Source organism: Pteropus vampyrus, unplaced genomic scaffold, assembly GCF_000151845.1.
Source record: "Pteropus vampyrus isolate Shadow unplaced genomic scaffold, Pvam_2.0 Scaffold59, whole genome shotgun sequence".
NCBI lineage: Eukaryota > Metazoa > Chordata > Mammalia > Chiroptera > Pteropodidae > Pteropus > Pteropus vampyrus.
Window position 1 is genome coordinate 823,390 of NW_011888840.1, and position 25,752 is coordinate 849,141.

General features: G+C 35.7%; 1 long non-coding RNA gene across 1 annotated transcript in view; it reads left to right on the forward strand.

Moving 5' to 3' along the window:
- LOC111740181 overlaps window positions 1-25,752 on the forward strand; it is a 380,482-nt gene that overhangs the window by 78,631 nt on the left and 276,099 nt on the right. Inside the window, exon 2 of the long non-coding RNA XR_002780475.1 lies at window positions 7,405-7,479. This is a non-coding gene — a long non-coding RNA (uncharacterized LOC111740181). The remainder of the gene's footprint in view (window positions 1-7,404; window positions 7,480-25,752) is intronic.

Genomic DNA, 25,752 nt, shown 5'->3' on the forward strand with positions numbered 1-25,752 from the left:
GTTTGACTGAAGTCATGAGGCCAGCAGGCAAAGAATAAGATATGAGGTCAGTTCTATCTGACTTTAAAAAATCATTGAGTTTAGATATACAAGTTATAGATATGTATTTTTATTTTGTAATACGTTTTAATTCTAAATTAAAAAATGATATGAAATGGAGTGATTAATGATGGGTTCTGCTTGGTTAGGGTATAATTCATCTTGTGGGGACTTTTAAAACCATGCTAGTAGCTGAAATTCTTATATTCTGGGTAAGTAAAGAACTAAAGACAGAGGCAAGCATTAAAATAAGTCTTCAGACTTTACTTTAAAATGATCATCCATGCATAGAACTGAATATGAAAATTCTACCTAATCCTGGGAAGAACTGCAGGATGAAAATGTGATGGTCTCAGAACCATAACTACAGTCTCTCACCGAATGCTGATCTGCTCTGGAGAAGTGTACGGGGAACATTTGGCAGTGATCTGGAGTCTGAGACTCCTGCTTTTGTTCAAATAGAAACTTAGTGAGCCAGTGTTGGCAGAAGATGAGTGAATCATCTTGCATACGGATGCTATTGTAGGATCATTTGTATCTATAACACTCAGGCTTATGGTGATTCAATAGAGAATGTAATCTCGGGCACTCTATTTAATATCTGTTCAAAGCCGAGGAGAAACGCCTCCAGGAAAGACTTAGCTTCCTCTAAGTTACCTGATCCTGAGACCCAAAATAGGAGAACTCAAGAGGCAGAAAACAATCTTACAAAGGCCTTGTGAACAAGCTTTTGTCGGCCTTCTTTCTTATTTCTTAGTCAGCTGCTTGGCTGAAGTCAATTGAATTTTCTTATAAGTTCAGTTATGATTTATATAATTTGCCTACCAATCCAGCCATATCCACCTGGAACTCTATCTGAGCCGGGGAAGGAACAAATTGGTGAAGATTCCTTCCCCTCACCCCAATTTTATTGAGATCAATTTAACCAACAAAATTGTAATATCTTTAAAGTATATAGGTGATGAATTAATATAAGTACCTTGTGAAATGATTCCCACAATCAAGTTAATTAAACATCTATCACCTCACATAGTTACTTTTTTTTTTTTTTTTTGGTGGGAACACTTAAGATTTTCTCTCTTAGAAAATTTAAGTAATGCAATACAGTGTTATCAACTATAGTCACCATGTTATACATTAGATTCTCAGAACTTGTTTACCTTATAAATGAAAGTTTGTACCCTTTGACCATTCTCTCCCCATTTATACCACCTGTAGCCCCTGGCAATCACCATTTCACTGTTTCTGTGAGTTAGACTTATGCTTTTTAGATTCCACATATAAGTAATACAATGCAGTATTCGTCTTCGGCTTATTTTACCTAGTGTAATGCTCTCCAGTTTCTTCCATATTGTTGCAAATGGCAGAATTTCTTTTTTTTTTTAGGGCTAAGTCATATTCCATTGTGTGTATTTATATATTACATTAAAGAAAAAACTCCCTTCATCCAATCAATGAAATGGAGGAATGCAGGTATCTCTTGAAAATAGTAATTTAGTTTCCTTTGGATAAATGTCCAGAAGTGGGATTGCTGGATCATATGGTAGTTCTATTTTTATGCTTTTTGAGGAAGCTTCATACTGTTTTCCATAAGGAAAAGATTCCTTTTGATCAGCTGCCATAAGGTCAGTGGGATCAGATAAAAGCTAACTAAATATTATTAAGAAAAAAATCTGTAGTCCATCTCAGCCGTGTGTGTGTGTGTGTGTGTGTGTGTGCGCGCGCGCGCGTGTGTTTGAGACTGAATGCAGCAGAGAGAATCCCATGACATTTCGAAGATGTAGATTGAGAGCTGGTCTCTGGGGCCACTTAGATTATTCGGTTGAACATCGATAGCCTTAATTTAATTCCCTCTGTGAGCCATTTAGCTTGACACTGACATAACCATAGCCTCTAGAGTATTTTAGGGATTTCCAAAACAAAATATTGAAACACAGTTTTTTTCTTTGGGTTAAATTCTGGTTTCTGCCTACGTGTGATAGAAATAAAAACAGGCAATTAAGTTCAGCACACAGCAAAGTGCATTTGCAGCCTCTAAATATTTGACAGAGCAGGTAAGAAAGAGGTCAAAACATGGATTTAGTGTTCGGGACCCAGACGCTGGGTTGTCTGTTGACCGCTTGGTGAGAATGGTCCCTGGGTAGAGGGACTAGAGTGCAAGGATTTGTTGCGTTGTTTCCAGATATTGGTCTGGGGGGAAGCACTTTCCTTTTCAGTTCTTTATGCTGTTCAGAGATGCCCTGAAGCCTTGTAGGGAACCCATTAATTTTTCTTGTGTTCATATCCCATTTATATGGACACTTTAAAAAGTCAAATTTGTCGAGAGAAAGAACATCCATTGACATGGAAATCAGAAGCCCCTCTGCTTCTCTCCTCATTTTGTCTTCTCCGTAGGTCGCAGCTTTCAAGCATTCTTACTGATTCTTGAGGATTTATCTTTGTGGCTCTAATTAATTTGCTTATATTATTTCTTGACATTTTAGTTTTAGAAATTGTCAACTGGTATTCCACTGCGAAAAATGAGGACTTAGCTTTACTTCCTCCCTCTGCGTTCCTTATACATGTACTTTCTCTCCCTTCTCATCTACCTGCCTCTTCATATAATCATGTTTTATTTTAGTCAAGTCAATAGTGAATATTTACATTTTGACATAAAAATCATATTTACACTGCACTTGGGTTTGTTTTTCTCTGTGTATTTCCTAATACGTACATAATTTTAGGAAGTGAAAGACTAGGTATAATTTTTTGCACTATATTCTATGGTAACTTTTTTCTTCCTCTGAACACCTTTTTGTTTTTCCTTAAGTGCTTTGATTTTGCATTTTGTCTTCTAGTGCACTCAGCAGGAACACTAAGTGCTTTGTTTGTTTAATTTTGCCTTTCGTTTTCTATGTACTGAATTAAACACTGGGTGATCTACCAGTTTCCACCCCTGATGTAATTTCTCCCAGAGCACTGTCTCTTCTTCAGTCTGGACTGGTTGTGCCTCAGCCTGATTCATAGCTCTCTTCACTTGCATTGTCCCTCAGGGGTTTCCTTCATCTGCTTCCTATGTTGGATCTACTCTTACCTGTAATGGTCATGTTGACTGATTCTTTATACCCAAGTTGATCACTCCCAGGATGTGTCTCTGTCTGACCCAAATTTCAGCCTCATAAGGTTAACTATAAGATTTGGAACGCCTACTTGTTTATTGGGTGGGTCTCTGGAGCCCCTAAGACTTGTGTAATCCTCCTCTTTTGGGAATGATACCTCTGCTCACTAATGTGCCAAATATTCCTCAAGTAAAGACTCTTTATCCTTTCTTAAGAATAAACCAACAAAGTGTACAGTCCCCCGCTCTTGGCAATTAGATACAAGATCTGGATATCTGTTTCTCAAATTGATTTTCTATCAACTCTCCTTATTATGCCATTGCCTTTATTCCCACTTTTAGAACTGTTAGCAGTTCCTAGTCTTTAGGGAATTCAAGGCAATTCATGTTGGATCATTGCTTTTCTCAGTTTTATATTAATATTTAGTTTTCTTGGATTCACTAAGGCATTTACTACTAATCTATTTCCCAATCTCCAATATTTTGTTATCATTTTCTCCTCTCCCATTTCTCCTCATCTTTGTGGATTTATATGTTTTAAAAATCGTTTACTGTCGTTTTAATGGAGTTTTGGAAAAGACAAAAGTAGATAAATATATCCGGTTTTCCATCTTTTCCTAGAAACTCACCATATGTACATTTTTTAAACACACTCTTTTTCAATCAGTACAATTAAAACAAAACACTTTAATCCTATCTGCCTTCTCTCTTCATGCAACAAACTTCAAACCTAAACTGATGCATAACCACAAAGCAAATCCTCTCTTAAGATGCTCGTTATACTTAAAATATTTATTGTGCCAATATATTAATCATTTCAAACTGTGTCTTTAATTATCAAGATTATTAAATGACCTCCCAAAACAATCACTTGGGGAGGCATTACAAAATGTCCTGCCAAGGGCATGCTGGATGTTTTAAAAGGGATTTTCCTGTATCCCTTGGAGGAAAGGGGTGTCATATGTTATGTATTATATGGTGCTGAAGATGTGGAATGTATTGTTCTGTGAGAGAGTAAGTGCCATATCACTGGAAGTGCTTAGAGAGAGGCTGAGTAAGCATCTGTCAGGGAATCCAGTGTTTTTATATGAGGTTAGAATAATTAAAGTCTAAGAATCTCTTCCAGTTTCTACACATCTATAAGTCTATGGATTTTAGTGAGAATTCCCTTCAAATTTGCATACTTCAGCATTACCTCTGTGATGGTATGATGACTTTACACTGTGCTTGGAGGAACTAACCAGCCTTAGACCCTAGTTCTATGTCCATATTAGGTATCACTCAGTCATTAGTGGATAACATTTGTGATTGTTCATATAGGGTGCTCCATAAATACTAAAAGAAAGAAAATAGAGGAGAGAGAGAAAGAGAAGAGAAGAAGGGAAGGGAAAGAAAAGGAAGAGAAGAGGAGAGAAGAGGAGTTCAGAATCTTGAAGTCTTTTAGAAAAAGAGCAGGAGCAACATAGTGGTGACCTACAGCAACTATGGTGTTTTATTATAACTGGCTGAGGGCAGAGTCATTCCAAGAGAGGAGATCATGAGGTCCAGGGTCAACTTTAGAGACGCCAGTCAGAGCTTTCCTTCCCAGTTCTCCTGCTCCCATCTAAAGTGTTTTAATCCACATTGCGGTGCAGTAGCAGTCAAATAATAACATTACCACTGTGTTTAGTTTTTAGTCTCTTCACCTGGCCCTCTGTTTTACAGATGATGTAACCGAAGCTCAGAGAGTTTAAATGACCGGCCAAACCAGGGCTCAGAAGTTGTGTACAATGGGTCATTTGTTCTCATGCTATGACATTTTCCCACAGTGTTGTCTCTGTGGTCTTTTAAGGACAGTTTTCCAGGGGAAATGAACTAAAGAATTCTCAAGAGAGTCTGACGGCTGTGTGGGACACTGGCTTATTGATGACGGTGGTAGTAATAGGAATAAAGTCGATTTCATGTTTTATCGTGATGCACTTGGTAGCCAACAGAGCCTCTTTCTCTTTCTGGAATGCTAGAATGCCTTTATAAAGCATGGCCTCTTCTCTGGAGAAGTTAGAATGGAGACGCTTAAGCCAACAAGCTGGTGACACCATTCTAATTTTGAGGAAAGATTCTATGAAGAGGAAGGAGAAATCTTTTTCACTGTCAGAATAAATCAGCATGTGCCAATGACACGTTTTAGATACTTTCTTCCCTGTCTTGTTGAGAATCAGTGGGTGTGCACCCATATATTCATATAGGAGTAGGTGAAGAGGTAGAAGAATTGAAAGAAGGTGGTTTGGGCTTTCACGGATGACTTTGATAATGATGCCTATATGGGAAACTTTCTAGTTAATATAACATACCTGAGAGTGCTGTCGCCCCAGAATATTCCCAGACACTTATAGGGTATGTTATTGGTAAAAGAACCCTGGATTTTTTAAATTTTGAAGTCTCTTCAATAGCCTAAATTTGACAAAGCTCTGAGTATTATTTGTTAAGAATTGGCACTTCAGGATTATATTTGGTTTTCCCCTAATATTCCCAAAGACTTGCAAAACTTCTCTGCATGCAAATTACTCCAAAATAAGACTTTGGCTTGAATTAGCTAAACCAAGAAATCCCCATAATACATTGTTTTACTGTCCGTATTTATCATGTCTTCATGTGACATTTCCCTTTGTTTATCATAAAAGTGTTAATTGAGGGGATTTATTACGTTTAAATTGTCCATGTCCTGTAGTAAATGTTAAATATTTCCGCTGACTTTTTAAACAGGGTATCTGGTTTGGCTACTTTGGGCAAAGGTTCTTTTAAGGCTCTTTTCTCTTCTGCTTTCCCCGTCTTGAGCAAGAACATCATCTCCCTTCCATTTCTCAAACTTGGAAATTGGACTCTTATTTCATCTACATCTGGTTGCTTTTTATATCTTCTTCTTCTTCTTTTTTTCCTAAATGAGGTGCCATACTAGTTTCCTCCCTTTTAGCGCCCACGTTTCTGTTCTTGCCGAAGTCCTCATTATTCAAGCCCAGGCGCTTTCACAGTATCCTAAGCGCACGTGGTATTCAGGCTTTCCCACACTCCCCTCTCCTCCTAGGTCTCGTCTCAGCACCATCTCTTAGGTGAGGAAATGATGTAGGTTGTGGCTGCTGAGAACACCGCTTGTGCTTACTCCCAGCTCTGCCTTCGTTTAGCTGTATGCCCTTGGCAAATTATTTAATCTCTCTGTGCCTGTTTCATAATCTGTAACATGGGGATAATGACAGTGACTACCCCTAATGCTGTTAGGATAATTAACGTGAATTTATACATGGGAAACACTAAAAGCAGGGCCCGGAACATTGTAAATGCTCGCTATATATGTTAGCTATTATTATCACATTTTAATACTTGTCCCACTGTGTTTTTTTTCTTTTCAGCATTTTTAAGCTTGCAATTATTAAGCAAGCTTACTGATTAAGCTTACTGATATTGTTTCATGTATATGTTATTTTTCTAAGATAGCTATTATTCTCAAATTTCAGATAAGGAAATAAAGCTTCAGAAAGTTAAATCACAAGCTCAAAGTCCCACAGGCGGCAAGGGAGATATCTGAGATTGGAATACAGAGCCCATTTGCTTATCCAATAGATTGTTCTACCTCCACATGTGAACTCTGGCCAATGACGTCATCTAGCCATTTGTAAAACAGGCATAATGTTGTCTTCGATATAGAGTCATGTGGGAATTAAACAACGCTGTAACACATTTATTCCCAAATCTGTCAAATAATATTCTCTCAATAACTGTTATTACTTTTATTATACACTATTACTGTTACTTCAATATAATAGAAAGACATAATCTATAGATTACTTACTAATCTGTCTTTAATAAGGAGAAGTAATCTATCTTTAGAGATTACTATATAATAATAGAAGTAATTTATCAGTAATAGAAATAATTTATTTTTAATATTAAACATTACATTAATTACTCTTTCAAATTTTTCTTAGTCTTATCAATTTATTCCTCCAGCTAAACTTCAGAATTATTTCACCAAATTATTTACCCCCAGTGAAAATATTCCGTTATTTGTTGGTTCAGAATTATGTTAAGATCACAAATTGATTTTATGAAATGACAGCTTTTATAGGAATTTTTAAATCAAGAAATATAGAATGTTTTTACATGTCTTTTGTTTTTTTTCATGGCCTCAATAAAATTTTAATGATGTCCTTATTATAAGCTGCACATATTTTCTTGATATTTTTATATTTTAAGTTTTGATTTATAAGTACTACCTTTGTTCCTTTTTTTTTTAGATTCTGTCATATCTTATTATGTTCGTGTATGTTACTTCAGTGGTCTGCCATTTTACCTGCTCTGGAACAGTACAGGTAAGAAGTCAAGAAATTTCAAAGATTTCACTGTACTTTTACAGAATGCTTCATTTTTAAAAAATTAAGGTATGATATTAGTCTCAGCTATGCAACATAATGATTTGATATTTGCCCCATTTGTTTTTAATATCATGTGTTATATACTCATATTTTTCACATGTTTGTATGCACTGAAGCACATGATGTCCTCTCCATCTGGCTAATGAGGATTTATATGTTTAAATATAACATTAAAAGGCAGGTTTTCACAAACTTGGGCTTCAGATATAATGAATCCAGGATACTGGATTTCATTGAATAGACTATCTAGGAAGACTCTGAAGGTGGTAGGTTTTGAAGTTGGTCAGAAGAAACTGATAGATTTTAATGAAGAAGAACTATCTTGAGATAAGGCAGAGAGAGAGGAAGTGAGAGATTGAGAGATATTAATGGAGCATATGTTTATGAGTTAAGAGACATAGGGTAGAAGTAGAAATATTTTTATGTGGTTAAATTCATGCCTTAGGGCAGAGATGGTTAAATTCATGCCTTAGGACAGAGATGGGTTAAATCCATGTCAACCCAAAGAAACTGATAGAGAATATTGTGTTGTGTTGTGGAGGGTTCAGAGGCTGTCTGGACTCTTATGGAAAAGGATGCTGAGATGTCAAATATGTTCTCTAGAGAGGTGAGTGTTGGCTTCTGTTGGCCACACATTACCCTCCCTAGTTTCTAGGAATTGATTGACAACTGTAAGCAGTTTACCCTAGGGGTAAACCAAATTATGGGCAACCTGAGAAAGACAAAGGTGGTTCATAAAGGGGAAAGGCAGGTTAACTAGGTGACGGAGAAAATTGTTCTTTGTGTTACCATTTTGACTAAAGTGGCAAATATATTCTAACATTGGTGGTGTTTGTTGATAGTATGATCTGTACTGCCACTGAGCCCCTGTTCTTCTTCTCTCATGGCTCATCTTCTGTACTGGTTAAGAGTGTATTATCCTCCCCCTCTGCATCGCTGAGGCCTCTCTAGTAGCAGGGCACTGCCAGCAGCGGCATGTTCTGCCTGCGGTATGGGGCAGGATACTCAGGGCCTCATGGTTTTACTTTATACTGACTTGTTTTTCAGAGCTTGCCCTAGTTTTAGATTTCTGAAATGAGAGATTTTTACTTTCATAGCAGATGAACATAAGCTTGGTGGTATCATTCCATTCTTAAATTCTGAAAATTAGACTCCTATTTTCTCTTTAGAGTTCATATTCGGTAAGAAGGAAATTCTATGTCTATGAGACTGTCTAAAAGTTCATTCAGCAGCTCAAGGTCTGGGTGTCTAAAAACAGTCTATGCAGTAATGAGACTATTTTCAAATTCATATTATTCAATGAAAAGATTTCCCTTTCACATAACTTTTCAAAGCGATTGCTGCACGAATTCTTAATATTGCCTATGAGATTTTTGTTTTTTTCTTTTAAAATATAGTGTTCATGGTAAAATTAGTGTATAGGACATGTTGAGATAAAAAATTACATGTCTGGTTTCTTCTTTTAAAAGCTATATTTGGAAAGAATATTTTGAAGGAAATTCATATTTTTCAGCTTTTTTTCTATGCTAGTCTCTGTGATTATATAATTCAAGAGTAGGATACATAATAGGTTCCCAATAATTTTTTTTAAGTCAGTGGGTAAAGAATTAATTGGACTTGTCACTAGGATTAGCCATCCAAATGGAACTTTTTCTGGAATTACATCATAGCCGAGATTCATTTTTCCTTTCTTGATTTCCATGATGGAGAGGATGAGCTAGCAGTAGCAGTGAGAACATATGGCTGAAACATTGCCAGGATCTGAGAAGGTCTTCCTGATTTTATGCTTGCTGGGGTTAGTCTTAGATGGTAAATCTAAGGGGACATGCTAAGCTCAAAGTTTAAGGCAAGGCGGGAAACCTGTAGAAGAGTTACTCTTCACACAGTAAAGGCTTAGGGAGAGACTCAGGGAAATTGATTTCTAGTCTTGACAGCCATCATGAGGCAAATGGACATTCTAGGACTCAGCTTGTCTGTCAGAAGTGTTAGCTTCAACAGGGGCTTTAAAAATTAAATATTATATTTATGCTTTGTGTCCTAAGATATTTGAAATGGATTAAATTTAAATGCAAAAAGGAACATTATGCACTTTTAGATAACAATATAAGAAAATATTTGGAAGCTACAGCTTGGTGGAGTTTTTAGATATAAACATCTAAATTATGATCCATAAGTGAAAATAATCAATAAATTGACTTATAAAAATTATTTTTTTTGGTCTGAGAAAGACTCTGTTGAGAGGATGCAAAGACAAGCAATAGACCTAGAGAAGATATTTGCAAACCATATATATGACAAACGATTTATCTCTAGAATATGTAAAGAACTCTCAAAATTCACCGTTAAAAAAACTACAAAAGTAGAGAATGAGCAAAAGATACAGACGCATTTCACAGAAGTGGATATACAGTTGGCAAAGAAGCACATGAAAAGACACTCATCATCACTAGCCGTAGGAAGTGGGAATTAACACCATGATGATAAGATATCATTAAGTACCTGTTAGAATAGCTAAAATAAAAAAAATAGTGATGATACCAAATTCTGCCTAGAAACTGGATCTCTCTTATGTTGCTAGTGGGAAAGCAAAATGGTAGAAGCATTCTGGAAAATAGTATGGCCATTTAAAAAAAAAAAATCCCTCATCATAGAATTCAGCAATTGAAATCCTGAGCATTTATCTGGCAAGGAATAACTTATCTAGAGGGAGAAGAACCAAATCTCCTTGGGCCAGAAGTCAGATTAAGTGAAGTAAAATTCTTTGAGCCTTAAAAACATGGTAATGGTTTAAAAGTAGAACATCGGAACAATTTTGGTCTATTTCAACACAGGGTCATATTGGTTTAGGATTAGCATACTGTTTAATGGATACTTTAAGCCATGTAAGTTTTAAGGAGCATGTGTCCACGTTCAAGCCCAGTATCTTGGCAAGTCTCCTTCTACTGGCAGAGTATTCATCACACATACAGGGAAAAAAGCTGCAAATCAGCACAGGAAGCGTGGTCACCTGTTTGCGGAGATGTACGGGGAATCAGGAGTCTAATAACAGTTTTACTTCAAAGAGATATTGGCTTAGTAGGTGTTCTTTGTGCTTTGATGGCCACTAATTAAAGCTTTTCTTCTCCACACTCAATGAGAGTACTCAGCATTTCGTTGCCAAGTTTTCTGGCCTCTGGTCATTAAGCTTTCACGGGCAATTCGTTATAGCCCTGAAAGTTTACTCCCATTGCAGATAGATTGTGACATTAATGGTCAACATGCCAGGATGAAGAATGGGTCATGTCCATTCTTATTGGAAAGATTGGGAAATTTCCCTGAAAATCATGTATCCTTTGGACTAATTTCTCTAACTCTCTCGTTTTCCCACGTGTTGCCAAATCTTGCAGAAATGCCTTTCAACCTGTGCAATTAAGGAGATTAAAAGTGACAGCAATTTTCTTGTTGAATTCATGATGGGTTTTTAGTTTTTCCACTTTTCAAAAAAATATAATCACCACCACCTTATACAAGAACGATATCAGAAACAATCGCATATTAAATCCAGGAGAAAATGCAAGCAGAGAATGGGCAGGAAAATATCAACATGACATTATGATTATAATGATTTATGTTTTTATTGTCTCAGATTCTTAAGTCGATATTCAATACACTTTTTAATCGAGCCCAAGTTATCTTTCTAGCATCATCTCCTATTTCAAAACACATATTTTTTTACTTTAAGCTAATTCATTGGGTTTTGTTTAACTTTTTCAATTTTTTCCTTTCTTTATCTTTTTGTGTGTTCAGTTCCTCACACATCTGTAAATACCCTCCCATTTCTGTCCACCTCTGGCAAATCCTTCTCATTCTAAGTGCTCAGCAACAATGCTCCTTCCTGGATTCTCCCATCAGACACAACCTCCTTCTCCTCTGAATGCCTTTGTTTTTACTACATGTATGGAAGTGGGTTCATTTTGTCATTGATAATTGCGTGTAAGACTGTTTATTCGATAAGAGTTGAAGCAACAAGAGTAAGTGAAATACTCAAGGGAGAGTGTATAATGGAGAAAAGAAGGCTGAAAGTGGATTTCTAGAATGCATCCATGAAAGCATTTAGAATTAGCTCACATCCTCCCCTTCCACTACTTGTACTTTCTATGCTTAAACAAATATTCACCTCTCTTCTATCTCAATGGACCACTTGAGCTAATTGTTATGTATTAAACTTACCTGCGTTCCTAAAGCGAAGACTTTCTGCAGGTGAGCCCAAACTGGTGACTGATAGGATGCTCTCATTTCTAGAAAATCAAGTCTTGTTTTCCAAATGTGTTTTCTTTAAAGATACAAATACATATTACATGGAGACACATGCATGCACTGACTTCTTCTACCCACAATACTGGCCATTTTGATTAATGAAATCAGAACATATCATCAGTGTTCATACAAACAGCTTTATGTTTCTCTCCCTTTAATTTTCCTTCTTCTCTCCCTCTACCTTCTTTTTCTTCCATAAACTCATTAAGGAAAAAGTACTTTAGATGTAAGGGATTTTTCTGTTAGGGTCACTATGACCTCAATTCAGGATAGTCCTAACTTTGTGATGTCTGATAAAGACTAATAGTGATGACATTGGATTATAGTATCATGGAACAATGAATACAACAGGTAGACAGAGAAAGGATAGGAGCAGGAAAGGAAAGGGTAATTTACTGTAAAGATAAAATGTTTATTTCAGTCGGGTAAACAGCAGAGATAAGAAAAACTTACCTCTTCAAAATAAATTTCTTTATTATAATAATACAGGCTTATTGAAAAATAATATCAACTATTATTCTTACCATGATTAACATCATGTCTATCATGTTATTACAAAAATTTAATTAAACTCTGAATACAGTTTCAAACTATTTTCGTTAATATATCATGAATATACTATAATATACCAAGAATATCTTTTATAATAAATGTTAATATAGAAGCATATAAATATTTGTAATTTTATTAAATGAACTGTAAACTGTACTATAATTTATATACTAGTGCTCTATTAATGCACACTAGTATTTACTGACTCCACTTTTTCTACATTTTAAACAATACTGTAATGTACATCTTACATACATTTTGTTTAACTTATTTGTTTCCTTAAGATAATTTCTAGAATTTGACTTGATGTGTTCCAGGGTATGTGCATATAAATTTAAATTCCACATTTAAATTTGAAGTAGTTCATTTTCTTATTTTTATGGTAACAAAATAACTTGAATATTTTTTTATTAACAATTTATTTCTATACGTTATTATATATTGAAGTATATGTCTACTTATATTATTGTAGATATGAAATATAAATTTTCTACATATACTAGTTATTCATCTCTTGGCTCCATTTATTATTTTTTAAAACTTTTATTTAAAATTTTTATGACATAAGACTGTCAATCTGTTTGTTTTCTGGCTTTTGATACCAACATCCTAATTTAATTTATAATTATATAAAACTTTTTCTAAACCAGTATATAAATAATTATCACTTAATAGTAATATTAATGGAAATAACATTTACATTGTTTTTTCTAGATTAGCAAATACTAGTCTCAGACTTTTAGAAACATTCATTCATTTATTCAGTATTATCTCATTTAATCTTTATAAAAATCTTATAGAGAATATGATTCCTATTTCATAGGGGAACAGATTCAAAATAGTTAAAAGATTTCTTAAAGTCTAGCTAACACTTTAAATAGCAACAGTGGAGCTTAAAACTAGTTGAGAAATTTAAAATATACTTCATGATATCGAAAGCCAGAAATTGACTTATTTAGCAACAATGATACTCCACCTACCTTTGGACTTCGCAGCCTTTCTTGAACGGTGGTTACTGGTGTACCGATAAAACACACACATGTAAAAAAATCAAAAGCAATAAATATTTTTCGAATACTTCATAATCCCAGATTAGGTATTTTGGGAGGACAGTGTCTCATTGTCCACAGTCCCCAGGGGGGTGTCAGTCTCCAAGACCAATAACATTTTACTTTGGTGCAGACTAGCCACTGGCCTGAGAGTCCAACTGAGGCCATTAGCAGCTGATGTTGGCTGAGTCTGTCTGGAGTAGTGACAGCATTGACTCAGTTACCCTAAGGCGTCCCTGCACAGGTCGGGAATGCAGCTACTTCATAACCCTAACTGTGGAAGGAGGGCAAGAAAACTTTCTAGACTTGGAAGAATTTGTTTCCTACAAATTTGTTTCCGTTAAGGCCTAATGGTGTGTATGAAGACTGGGGAGCGGATTAACACCACTTCCTTCTCCTCATCACTTCTGTATTTAGAGAATTCAGAAGCCTTTTCCCTATTCAAGCAAACAGTTCATTTTGGAAAACTGAAAGGACACAAAAATTATACCTAGAAATCAGGGCTGTTTTAAATATATAGAATCTCAAGAGTGAAAAAATGCTTGGAGGTCTCACTCTTCTTAAGTCTGAAATCGACTTCAATGCTGTGGGTCTAAGGCTTTTGGCTACGGTAAATGTCAAAGTTTTTTTTTTTTTCTTTTTTCTTTTTTTGGTTTAAACTTAAAACTGAATACGTAGAGAGAATCATGAGCATTGAATGTCAACACTCCAGGATCCTTTCTCTGGTTTGGATCACCTGGTACCCATCTGTGCCTTCTTTGTATCTCATGCTTGCTTCTATCCTTGTTCTTAATACAAGGGGGTTGTAGTGATATTTACTGTCTGTTCCCTTCCTGGATGATGAGCTTCTTAAAGATAAGGACTTCCTCCTATTTATCTTTGTACTTAGGGGGCAAACTGTGTCTGGCACACAAATATGATGAAAAAAGTTTGCTCTGATTTCCTAAGCACTAGAATATCACCATTAAGAAGATAAGACTCAAATCAGCCATTAAAATTTGGTATGAAATGAACAATGGTAAACCTCTCCTTGGAAGTGCAGAGAAGGTATTTTGCATTTACTTGGGTGGGATTAAAGGAGGCTTCTTCAGGGAGGTGCCACCTCAGCCAGAATCTGAGTGTCCCCCAGCTGTGTGCTAGAGTCGTCTCACACTGGCTCATGAGAACCAATAGTTAAATTGTCAGGAATTTTGTAAGCCATTTGCTGAACACAGCTATTATTAAAAAATCAAATCATGTAAAGTTACAACTGAATAAATTATATTAAAAACAAAGTAATAAAGACTCAAAACTCATCACTTTCTAATTATTTTACTACAGTTCGCTGTATCTATGCTCTTGAGGTTATTTACTTTTATTGTATCTATATGACACAACTACTACACATTCGGCCTTTCTACCACGGGCGTTGGTAAATGCTACAAACCAGGGTAATATTGTTGTTATTATTTTTTTCTGGAGAGCAGGCTGTTAAACATAAGCATACCACTGCCCCCCACCCATTCTCTCTAACTCATTTGCCATATCTGTTTGGGTACTAAATCCTACCAGTGCTACCTGATTATATCTCAGCCTCTCAACAATAAGCATCCACAGCCCCTGCCTTAAGTTAGGCTTTCTCTGTACCATTATTGCAACTGCCTCCTCAGTGGTCTTTGCGTTCCAGTCTGTCCACCTTCCAGTCCATTTTCCACACGGTAGTCACAATGATTCCTCCTAAAGACAAATTTACTCGATCTTTTCTCTTTTCCTAAATTCTGTAACGGCTCCCATAGTTCGCGCTCATACACTGAAGGCTTTCTCTATGCCTGAGGCACTCTGTCAGGGTCTCAGCCTCCTTTCTTCTCACTGGCATTCTGTCCAGATCTTTAACCTTCCTACAGCTTCACCAGTGAAATGTGTTGCATCATAACCTCTGTGCTTGTCTCATCTTGTTCCCTCTGCCCGAAATTTCTTCTACGACTTCTTTTATTAAAGGAGACAGCATAGCCAATAACGTGTGTTTTGTCATGTTTTGTCCTCAGATTAGACTGTTTCACTTCTCAGCTCTGCTGGTTACCATCTTGGATAATCTGAGCAAGTGACTTATCTGCTCTGAGCTTTAGGTTTTTTTTTTTCACCTGAGCATAGTAGTGCTTACCTCATGGGGTCATTGGAAAAATTAAAGGAGAAAAAACTATATGAATATAATTATTAGATTAATACCTGTATTATAATACTAAATGAGTACTAGCTTTGATTATAATTATTATGGAATTTCGCTCATCCTTTAGCAATCAAGGCCCACTTTTGCCCTGTTGGGATAATTGTCCCTGTTTCTTGCAGTGTGATTTAAATATCCTTTTCCTCTTTTTTGCTGTCCCCTTATAAGGCTCATGATATACCATTGACAAAATTTTACAAACTGTATTTAATTGCAGCAAAGTCTTAGATTTAAGTGGTTTTAAAAAGAAACAAGCTGAAGCTTGTTCAGAGTATATCAAAATAAAAAACTTCTTGGTATCACAGGACCCAATCAACAGAGTGAAAAGACAACCTACAGAAAGGTAGGAAATATTTGCAAATCATTTATCTAATAAGGGATTTAAAAAATAATAATAATAAAACAACAATAACAACAAAAAAACGAATGCAGTTAAAAACTAGGCAAAAGACTTGAATAGACATTTATCTAAAGATGATATACAAATGGCCAACAAGCACATGAAAAGATGCTCAACATCACTAATCATTTATTAAATTCAGTATGTCACAGGACTTCAAGGTAGTAGCTGGCTGAAATTGTCACAAAAGACTTAATAGAGGAGGTTAGTAGAACAAGCTACCTTGTCCCTACCTCTTAGTGACCAGGTGATAGTCATACCTATAAGAAGGTTTTTCAGACCTGCATTCCTGATCCAGTGGAGTTTGGGGACTGGGAAGCACAGATTCTGCAAGTGAGTGACTGGGGCTGACGGTGAGAAAGGCCAATCCTATTTCCACCCTTTGGATCGCAGACCTGTGTATTTTAATGACTAAGACACATCAGGCTGTAGTGAATGGCTTTTGGTTCAGTGTGCATTTTACATCCCAGATGAGGTTACACCTGAGCCCACATCTTGGTTGGGAATTTAATAGGCCACTTCATGGTTGCAGTAGGCAACTGCTTCTTGGTGAGAAGGTGTAAGGTAGGTCCAGTAGTCTCATGACTGACTCACTGGTATACATCTTTGGCTGGAAAGTTAACCCTTTGTTTTGAGAAAACTTGTGGGACTCCATGTTGGAATCAGGCATCCCATGTTGTTCTCTTTCTTGATTTTACTGCTTTCTTTAATAAGTAACTTCTTCAGTAACTTCCTGAGAAAGGTTCCATGAGAGGCAAGTCATGGAATTTATTTAAAAATGTCTTTCTTCATTTCATCCTTGAATAATATTTTGGTTGGTTTTAGAATTCTACAGTTGAAAATTAGAAAAGCTCAAGCGTAATATTGGGGGTGGAATTTGAGAAAATGCTTAGCTAATTGCCTCAAGTGATAAGGGAACATGATTATTAATATTAATATTAGCCCAGTAAACCCTGAGCTATAAGAGTTTGGAGGACTCAGGAAGGAAGAAGAAATTTCTGGAGATGAAGTCAAAAATGACTTCTGCACATGGAAGAGGATTCAGGCACATGAGAGGTGCCTGGGTGGGAAATGCTCAATGGACTTCAAGAATAGTGAAGTCTGATATCAGTGTTGAGCTGTTTCCTGTTTACTGTTGTAATTTGTCTGTTAGTCTTAATATTAGGCAAATTCTGTTTTGCATTTAAAAAATTTAAAGAAAAGGTCCACATTTGATTTCTTTTACGCATGCAACGTACATATCATTATATATGTATACTTCTGAGAGTAGACCACCATGATGTGTTAGAAGTTTGACCTCAAAAATCAAACACATTTCCAGCTCTCCTCACATATTCTATACTCATAATCATCTGGACACATATGGTTGGGAATATTAAAGTCATCTTATTGAAAACAGCTTCATTGCAAACCACATTGCATGGAATAAGCCCTGATATAAATTGACCACCCTTTATGTAGATGGCTTGCATAAAATAAAACTTCATTAACTTCAAATACTAGGCACTGGAATATTAAGGGACTCTGAATAAAAAGAAAATGAATAGATCTGGTCATCTGGGGAGTAGCAATCTGTTGCACCAAATTAGACAAAACTTGCATCGAATTAACATTTGATTAATGAGATTTAAGGCTGTATGACTATGTTTTCATATGCGGAAGGACCATGGAAAATGAGCAGATTTTTCTGCCTGTCTGGGGCAAGAAGAATGAGAATGGTCGCAGCAGGGGCTGTGAACTCTGTTTAACTTAGAGACTTGTGCTTTAAGTTAGATCGGGCTGTTTTCTGCAGAAGCACATCGCATGCTGCTTCATGGCGGTATAAAAATGAAGATCGGCACCCAGAAAAAATACAAATGCAAAATCCTTGTGTGAGGTTGAAACTGCAAGCAGGGTATTTAGCAAGTTAAAAGTGTGAGGATTGAGGTACTGTTACCTGTAAGGGTTTTAGATGAGCACAAAAATGTTTACAAAGGTTGGGAGGTTTTTCACAATGACACGAGACTTTTATCCAGTTGTTGGTAGGGCATAAGAAAATGCTGGAACTGTTAAAGATTGATTTTATTTATATACTTATTTTGCGAATGGTGGATGAGGAGTAATGTGGAATTAAATGCATTCAGTGGGACAGAAACACGAGAAAGGATTATGCAGTTTTTTAAATGATGAGATCAAGTAAGGAAGGCTTGACCAGGAAACATTAGTTTAACACCTGTAGACAAACTGCAGTGTTTTTCTATGACATGGAAGCAAGACTCACAATTTCAAGAAAAGCCTTTAATATTTCCAGGAACCTCAACTAAAAGCCAACATTTCAGGAGTGGCTTCTGTATATCAGACATTTCATTTACTTATTTAAAAATATAGTTAACATACAATATTAAATTAGTTCCAGTTTTCAACATTTATATACTTAACAAAGTGATCACCATGATAATTGAGTAACCATCTGTCACAATGCAAGGTTATTCTGATATTATTGACTACGTTTCCTATGCTGTACATTACATCTCTGTGACTCATTTTATAACTGAACATTTATACATTCCTAAATTCATTTAATCCTCACAACAACCATCTGAGGTGGGAACGTTCACTATCCTTATTTTCAACAGGAGTCAACCGAGAGTTATAGTCACACGTAATTACCTAAAAAAGAAATCAAATCTTGGCAGTGTAAGTCAAGAGTGCTGTTTTTAATTGCTGTTTACCACTCTCTCCCAGGAAAGCATGTGGCAATTAGCAAACAACCTATACTTACTTGTCACTTGGATTTGTCAGGATAAAATTGCTAAAGCATCTCAGACTTTCTCTGTGACGCATACAGAATGAGGTAGCTATTGGCTTGGTGACTGATTGTATGTCTGTGATAAAAAAAAAATATGGCACAATGCTTGTACTGTTGGTTCACATAATTAGTGCACTAAATACAGTTGTCTTAGTGCCATTGCCTATGATTATCTTTTCTACCCAACTATGTTCCAAAAATCCACTCCACCTTCAAAGTCACTCTTGGTCGGTAATGCATTGAATGGCATGCCTGCTACAGGGAGCAGTAAATGGAGCCAGCAGCTTCTTTTTCCTCTCTCTCTTCGTGCTTTGATTTCTGACATTCTTTTAATGGTAGATTTTTCTATCAAGACTGGGTTTCTCTAGTTTTTTCGACATTCAGAAATAAGGTCAAATGCTTTGTCAGATGCATTCTTAATGGAAAGATTAGGTAGTGGAGTTGATCATTGATAGAGCTGCCTATTATGAAAAGCAATTTGACCATTCAAATCAGCTCCAAAATCAGGAGCCTCCAAAAAGTCATTGTAGTACATCTACATCTCCGTGGCACCTGGAGGTGAGCAGAGACCAAATACTGGGCATGATAGAGCAAATAATAGAAATATTTGCAGTCTTCTGACAACTTCAAGAGTCAATTGAGTCAGATACAATAGAAATCTATTAGAGTCCACACACATGAGATGCAAAATTACAGGAGCTCCAGAAGTCACTCAAATTATGATAAATTCACTGCTATTTTCATCTAGTCTTTCATGTCATATTGTTAATTTCAATCCTTCCAAGTGTCCATAGCAACTGTCTGTGGAATTGTATGATCCTAAATGAGTAAAGAGAGAGAAACAGCTGGTGTGGAGCTGTTTCCACGTATCCCCTCTTTTCTCAGAGAAGTCTCATTGGCTGCATGTCCTGTGTAAATGATCTGAAGGTTCCATGGCAGGGAGGAGCCTGAATTAAAAACAGAGCTTCTCCCATATTTTTCATTAATACAGATTAGGGTCTCCTTGTTGGAAGAAACCTTGGCGATCTTAAGCGTAGAGAAATATGAATAAAAAGACACAGATCAAAGGGTAGAAATATTTATAGTCATGAATGCTTTTAAGTAATTCATGAAACAACCTTTATGTTATACATGTTACTTAATCTGAACATCCTGTTTTTGATCCTATGAGGGCTCTGTGGGTTAAATGTGATGTGAATATTTGCAGTTGCAGTAAGCAGTGTTCAGTGTAATAGCATAGTCATTCTGGGGCAGAAAGCGGAAATTATAAAATAATTTTGAAACTATAAATTTTATGTTGTCAGAACCTAGGCCATCAGCAAATGCCCTTATGATATAGACTTCCATTTTTTTCTTCCTTTTTACTAGTTTAAAAAATTGTGACCCAATGAAAATGGAAGAACAATATGGTAGAGTAAAACATATCTTCATTTTAGGAGCTGAAATTTCTCAGTTTTCTCAATATTTAATCTATATATTTGTTTATTCATTTATCATATAAACATGTTGAATATCTACAAACGTGGTAGACATTCCAAGTGTTGCCTCATTATAGATATATGCTCGTAGACAAGGCATTTGAATTCTGAGCTTTAATTTCCTCTTCTCTAAAATAGAGAAAATGGCATATTCCTCATAATAGACAAAATACCTAAAAGATTATATATGTATATATAAGTCTATAGAGCAATACATTTAGAGTAATTTATAAAATGTTGTATTGCATAATATACACTAATAGCATAACTATCGTAAAAGAAATGAAAACATCATTTTTTTCCAGACTATTTCCCTAAAGAGACATTTATTAGAATAATACTCAATAATATGTCTTTGTATTTTTGGGGTCAATTTTGCCCTTGAAGTCAGTGAAATTTTCCATTGGTGTCAGTCTAGAAGAACCATCTTTTTCTGAACTGGGTTCTGACTGTCTTGGCTGTTCCTTTTCTTGTCCTTCATTGATTTGAGTTCACCATGACAGTGGTCTAATTCAAAGTGGGAACACTTTGACTAAAATGGCGTTACTGAGATTGACATTATGGTTACAGTTGCTGAATGGATCCCTTACATTTGCAGATCCATTTATACCTAACGTTTGGCTGAACAATTTCCTTCTTAAATCTGGGAGGTTAGGTCAAGTTTTAGTACCTCATCTTATAGATGATGGAGCTGAGGCTCAGAATATCTTAAACCAGTTAGTGGTAATTTCAGGAAAGAAGCTCAACACTTAAATTTTTCAGAGTTTATTCCACTACATAATGATTCTCAATGAGGTGCTACATCTCGCTATGGGGATGCATTAGAATCTCAGAGTGTAGAAGTAAATGAACAGTTTAAAAATATGAAAACACTTGAACTAAATGAATTAATTTACTTTTAGCCATGTTTAATTTATTTGAAAATATCAACAAGGAGAGAATGGAAGTTTTATGTTTATTAAAGGAGTGTAGATTAAGCCACTCGGATACCACTTTAGTAATTTTTGTCATGGAAATTTCATGTCTATATTATTATTTACTTATTTTTTTTGATAAATGTGAACCTCTATTTTGGCTAAATATATTTTTTAAAGAAGCTTTATATTATGGTTGTAAATGAAAAGATGAGATAGCTTGCCATAAAAATAAGGTAGCCGAAAAATAAAGGAATAACTTAAAATATAATTTATCTAAAGACCTCATAAATTTACCACTTGTTTGCTTAGAGTGAACCATGTTTTAAGGAACTTTGGGTTTTAAAAATATGAGAAATTGTATATTGTTATACACTGCCTTTCTTAATACTTTCACATTTCAGTACCTTATTAAAACTGATTTAAACTTACAAAACCCACATTTCTGTGAGTTCTGTAATTTGTGAAAATTGCTTTTTTTATTTCTACATATCGTGTGGTGCAGCATTTCATAATTATCCTCTAAAACACATTTTCTTCTTATTTTTAGTATTAGGTCCCTCCCCATGCCACCGAATTTTAACTGGATGTATGGCTGGCTAAGCATAAACTATATTTCCTAGCCTTCATTTCCATTAGACGTGGCCATGTCACTAAGTTATGGCCAGTGAGACGTGAGCTGAAGTAATATATATATAACTTTGACATTATCAGATTAAAAGAACTATTTGTGTTCTGCTTTTACTGTCTCTTTCTTATAAGCTAGAATATGGGTAAGGTGGGGGTGAAGTATCTCTGAACACATAAAGACAGTGCCCTCGAGAATCATAGGACAAGAATGAAAGGACTTATGTTCTGTGATAACTTTATGAGGAAATATGCATCCTCTTCTGGACTGGCCACCAGAATAAAATTTTATGTGAGAAAGATTTAAATAATTGCCTTTATTTAATCTTGATTAAAGAGCTAAACTAATGCCCTAATAAATTTAGCATTTATTTAATTTTTTTAGTAGAGAGATATTTATTAATGATTTAAACAATAGGCTTTATTTCAAAAGATTTTCTCTAATGATTCATTTCAAAACAAGGGATCTAATACTTTTACTGTGGCCACTCTTCAGGAAAAAATACATCAGGAGCAAAGCAAGACTGTACCCTCTTACCACTTCTGTTCAACATCTTACTGGAAGTCCTAGCTAATACTGTAAGAACAGAAAATAAAAGGTATTGGGAAGGAACAAATAAAACTTCCTTTGCTCACAGATGACATGATCAGCTGTCGAAAACCTGAAAGAACATACCAAAAAAAAAAAAAAACCTTCCTAGAATAAATAAACAATTATATAAAGTTTGCAGGATACAAGGTTAATATACAAAAGTCAGTAGCTTCCCTTTATACAAGCAATGAACATGTGGGATTTGAAATTAAAAATATTTTACCATTTACATTAATACCCCAAGAAGAAATACTTAGGTATAAATATAACAAAATATGTGTAAGATCTACATGAGGAAAACTACAAAACTGATGAAGGAAATCAAAGAAGAGCGAAATAAATGGAGAAATTTCCATGCTTATGGATAAGAACACTGAATATTGTTGAGATGTCAGTTCTTTTTAACTTGATCAACAGATTCCATGCAGTCCCAATCAAAATCCCAGCAAATTATTTTTGTGGATGTTATCAAACTGATTCTACAGTTTATATGAACAGGCAAAAGGCCCCAAATAGCCAACTCAATATTAAAGAGGATATGACCCTTTAGAGGAACATGTCTGAGGATTGACACTACCTGACTTTAAGACAATATAAAGCTACAGTAATCAAGACAGTGTGGTATTGGTGAAAGGATAGATCAATGGAACAGAGTAGAGAGCCCAGAAATAGACACATATAAATATAGTCAACCGATCATTGATAAAAAAAAAAAGCAAAGACAATACATGGGGAGAAAATATTTGCAAGAGACATACCTGGTAAAGGACTGTTACCTAGAATATACAAAGAACTCTTAAAATTTACAATAAGAAAACGAACAACCCAATTTAAAAACTGAGCCAAAGACTGAGACCCAAGCAGACGCTTCACCAAAGAAGATAGGCAGATGGCAAATACACATATGGAAAAATGCTCCACATCATATGTCATCAGGAAAATGCAAATTATAACAACAATGAGATTGCACTGAACGCAGATTTGAATAGTTGAATTCTAAAACTCTGACAGCACCAAATGCTGGTGAGGAAGGAAGGCAAAATGGTATAGCCACTTTGGAAGACAGTTTGGCAGTTGATTACAAACTAAACATATTCTTACCATACAATCCAGCAATCACACTCTTTGGTATTGGATAATAGCAGATGTATTGAGGGTATAAGAAAAAGAGAGGATTCAAAAATGACTCCAAGTTGGTTGGTATGAGCAACTTAGATAAATAAGAGATGCTTTGGGGAGTGAGTTGGGCCTGAGGATATAAATTTGGAAGTTATCAGTATACAGATGACCTTTAAAGCCATGTGACTCAGTGATACCAACTAGGGAATAGGGAATGACAGGAGATAGTAAACACTTGATAAGTGGTAGCTTTATGGACATATCCAAATTTACTTCTAGAGGAAAATATTGACCCCATCTAAAGATTTCCCAGGAGATGACATGTCCTGTTGTCCTTGTGGAACACAAATATTGAATATCCAAGTCATGTAGCATTTCTCAAAGTTAGCAAGTCAGAAAATTTAGTCTGATCTTAAGTTTCTATCAGAATCATGATTGAGGGCCTTGGAATTAGAATAAAACAAACATCAAGATAGAGTCCCTACCTACAGTTATAGGAGATGTAAACAATAAAATTGTATCAATTTAGATCAACATTAATTCTTTTCCCACTTCATTCATTTAACAAATATTAAAAATGTTTATCATAACACAGGCACTGTATCAGGCATTTGCAATATAAAGATGAATAAAGCATAGTCTTTGGCATCAAAAAGCGTTGATGCTAGCAGCAGGAAAATCATGACACCATGCTGTGATAAAAGCCTGTGCTTGTGATGGAGGGAAGCAGCAGTGCTACCTAGTATGTGGAAAAACATGTAACTCTGCCCAGAGAGTAACAAGGCAATTAAGGCAAGCTTCGAGAAAGAGGCAATGCTTAAAGTAAATGTAAACAAATGAGTGGAAATTAACTATGTGTAGGCTTTGGATATAGCATTGAAGTCCAAGGAGCTATACAAACCAAGACCACAATATGTTAGCCTTCTAAAAAGATGCCTTATCTATGTAAGGCCTTAATGTTAGACTCTGATTTTTTAACTTATAGTTTACAGAAAAATACTTTTGTATAAAGAATGCTTCTATTTCGAGGTTGCCCTTCATGTATTTTATTATCTTTTGAATAAATATATGATAAATTCCTTCCTAGGATTTTTTTTCTGTCTTGATGAACTAACATCTTTGATTATTCAGACTCTGAACACTTTTTAGCCTCGAGTGCCAAGGAGCCCAGAGCCAGATTTAATGCTCAGTCGTGATAGCTTTAACCTACGTTTCTGTTCAGTTTATTTTGCCGTAGAGTCTATGGTGTTTTCTGTTTCGACTGTTAAATAATCTGGTTATGTGCTTGTCTTTCATGGTCAGCCAACACAAAACCTTTTTGAAGTAGGTTGAGGAAAAGCTATATATAAATATATGTATAAGTACTACATAGCCCAGATGGAAAGCAGGCATTATTTGATGCTTTTGGAGCTGCAAAAGTCATGTACGTGTTATAGTGTAGTGCATTCTAAGGTTCGCATTTATGCAGCTGTTGAACCGTACGAAAGCCCACTTGGCATCGATCCTTCCAGTTTATGTAAAGGTTTTGTTATTTTGCTAACTTTAACCTCCTTTTCTCCTTTTATTCAATCACTAAATGTCTGTCCTACACCAAGTACTCGGTATGTTTTCCCTCTGGCCATCACCTGCCCTGTTTCTAAGGAATTCCCTAGTGACTGGCTTTCCCACTCTCTCCCTATTCACTTTCTTCTGTGCAGTTACTCTGGGAGCCATCATGTCAGTATAACCTGAGCCCCTGGATACAAGTCAGGGGTGCATGGGCAGCCGCCTTTCCTAAGGTAGGCAAATAAAAGCCTTTATCAGATTGGAAATAAGAGTTTCTAGTTTAGTCCAATTGCTCTCCAGAGGAAATGAAAATTCAAGAATTATTGGCTGTGGTCTGTTATGTGGCAGAAAAAGTTGTCAATGAAAAGAGCGAAATAGCTATATTTGATGGAATAGAGGTGAAGCTGGTAGTTCTAATGCATGAAATTGCCAAAATAGGCTTGTTGGCCTTAAACAAGAAGGTAGTACCACAAGGAAACCTACGTATGAGTCACAACATGAGACTACAAATAAAATTTTACATTCCTTGTTATCTTAAGCCATTTTCCTTTTCCCTGTGGAATCCTCAGAGGTAGGACTCCTGCAGTCAGACTCTAGACTATCTGCCTAGGAAAGGGGGATTCTGACTTAGGTCATGGAAATGCATT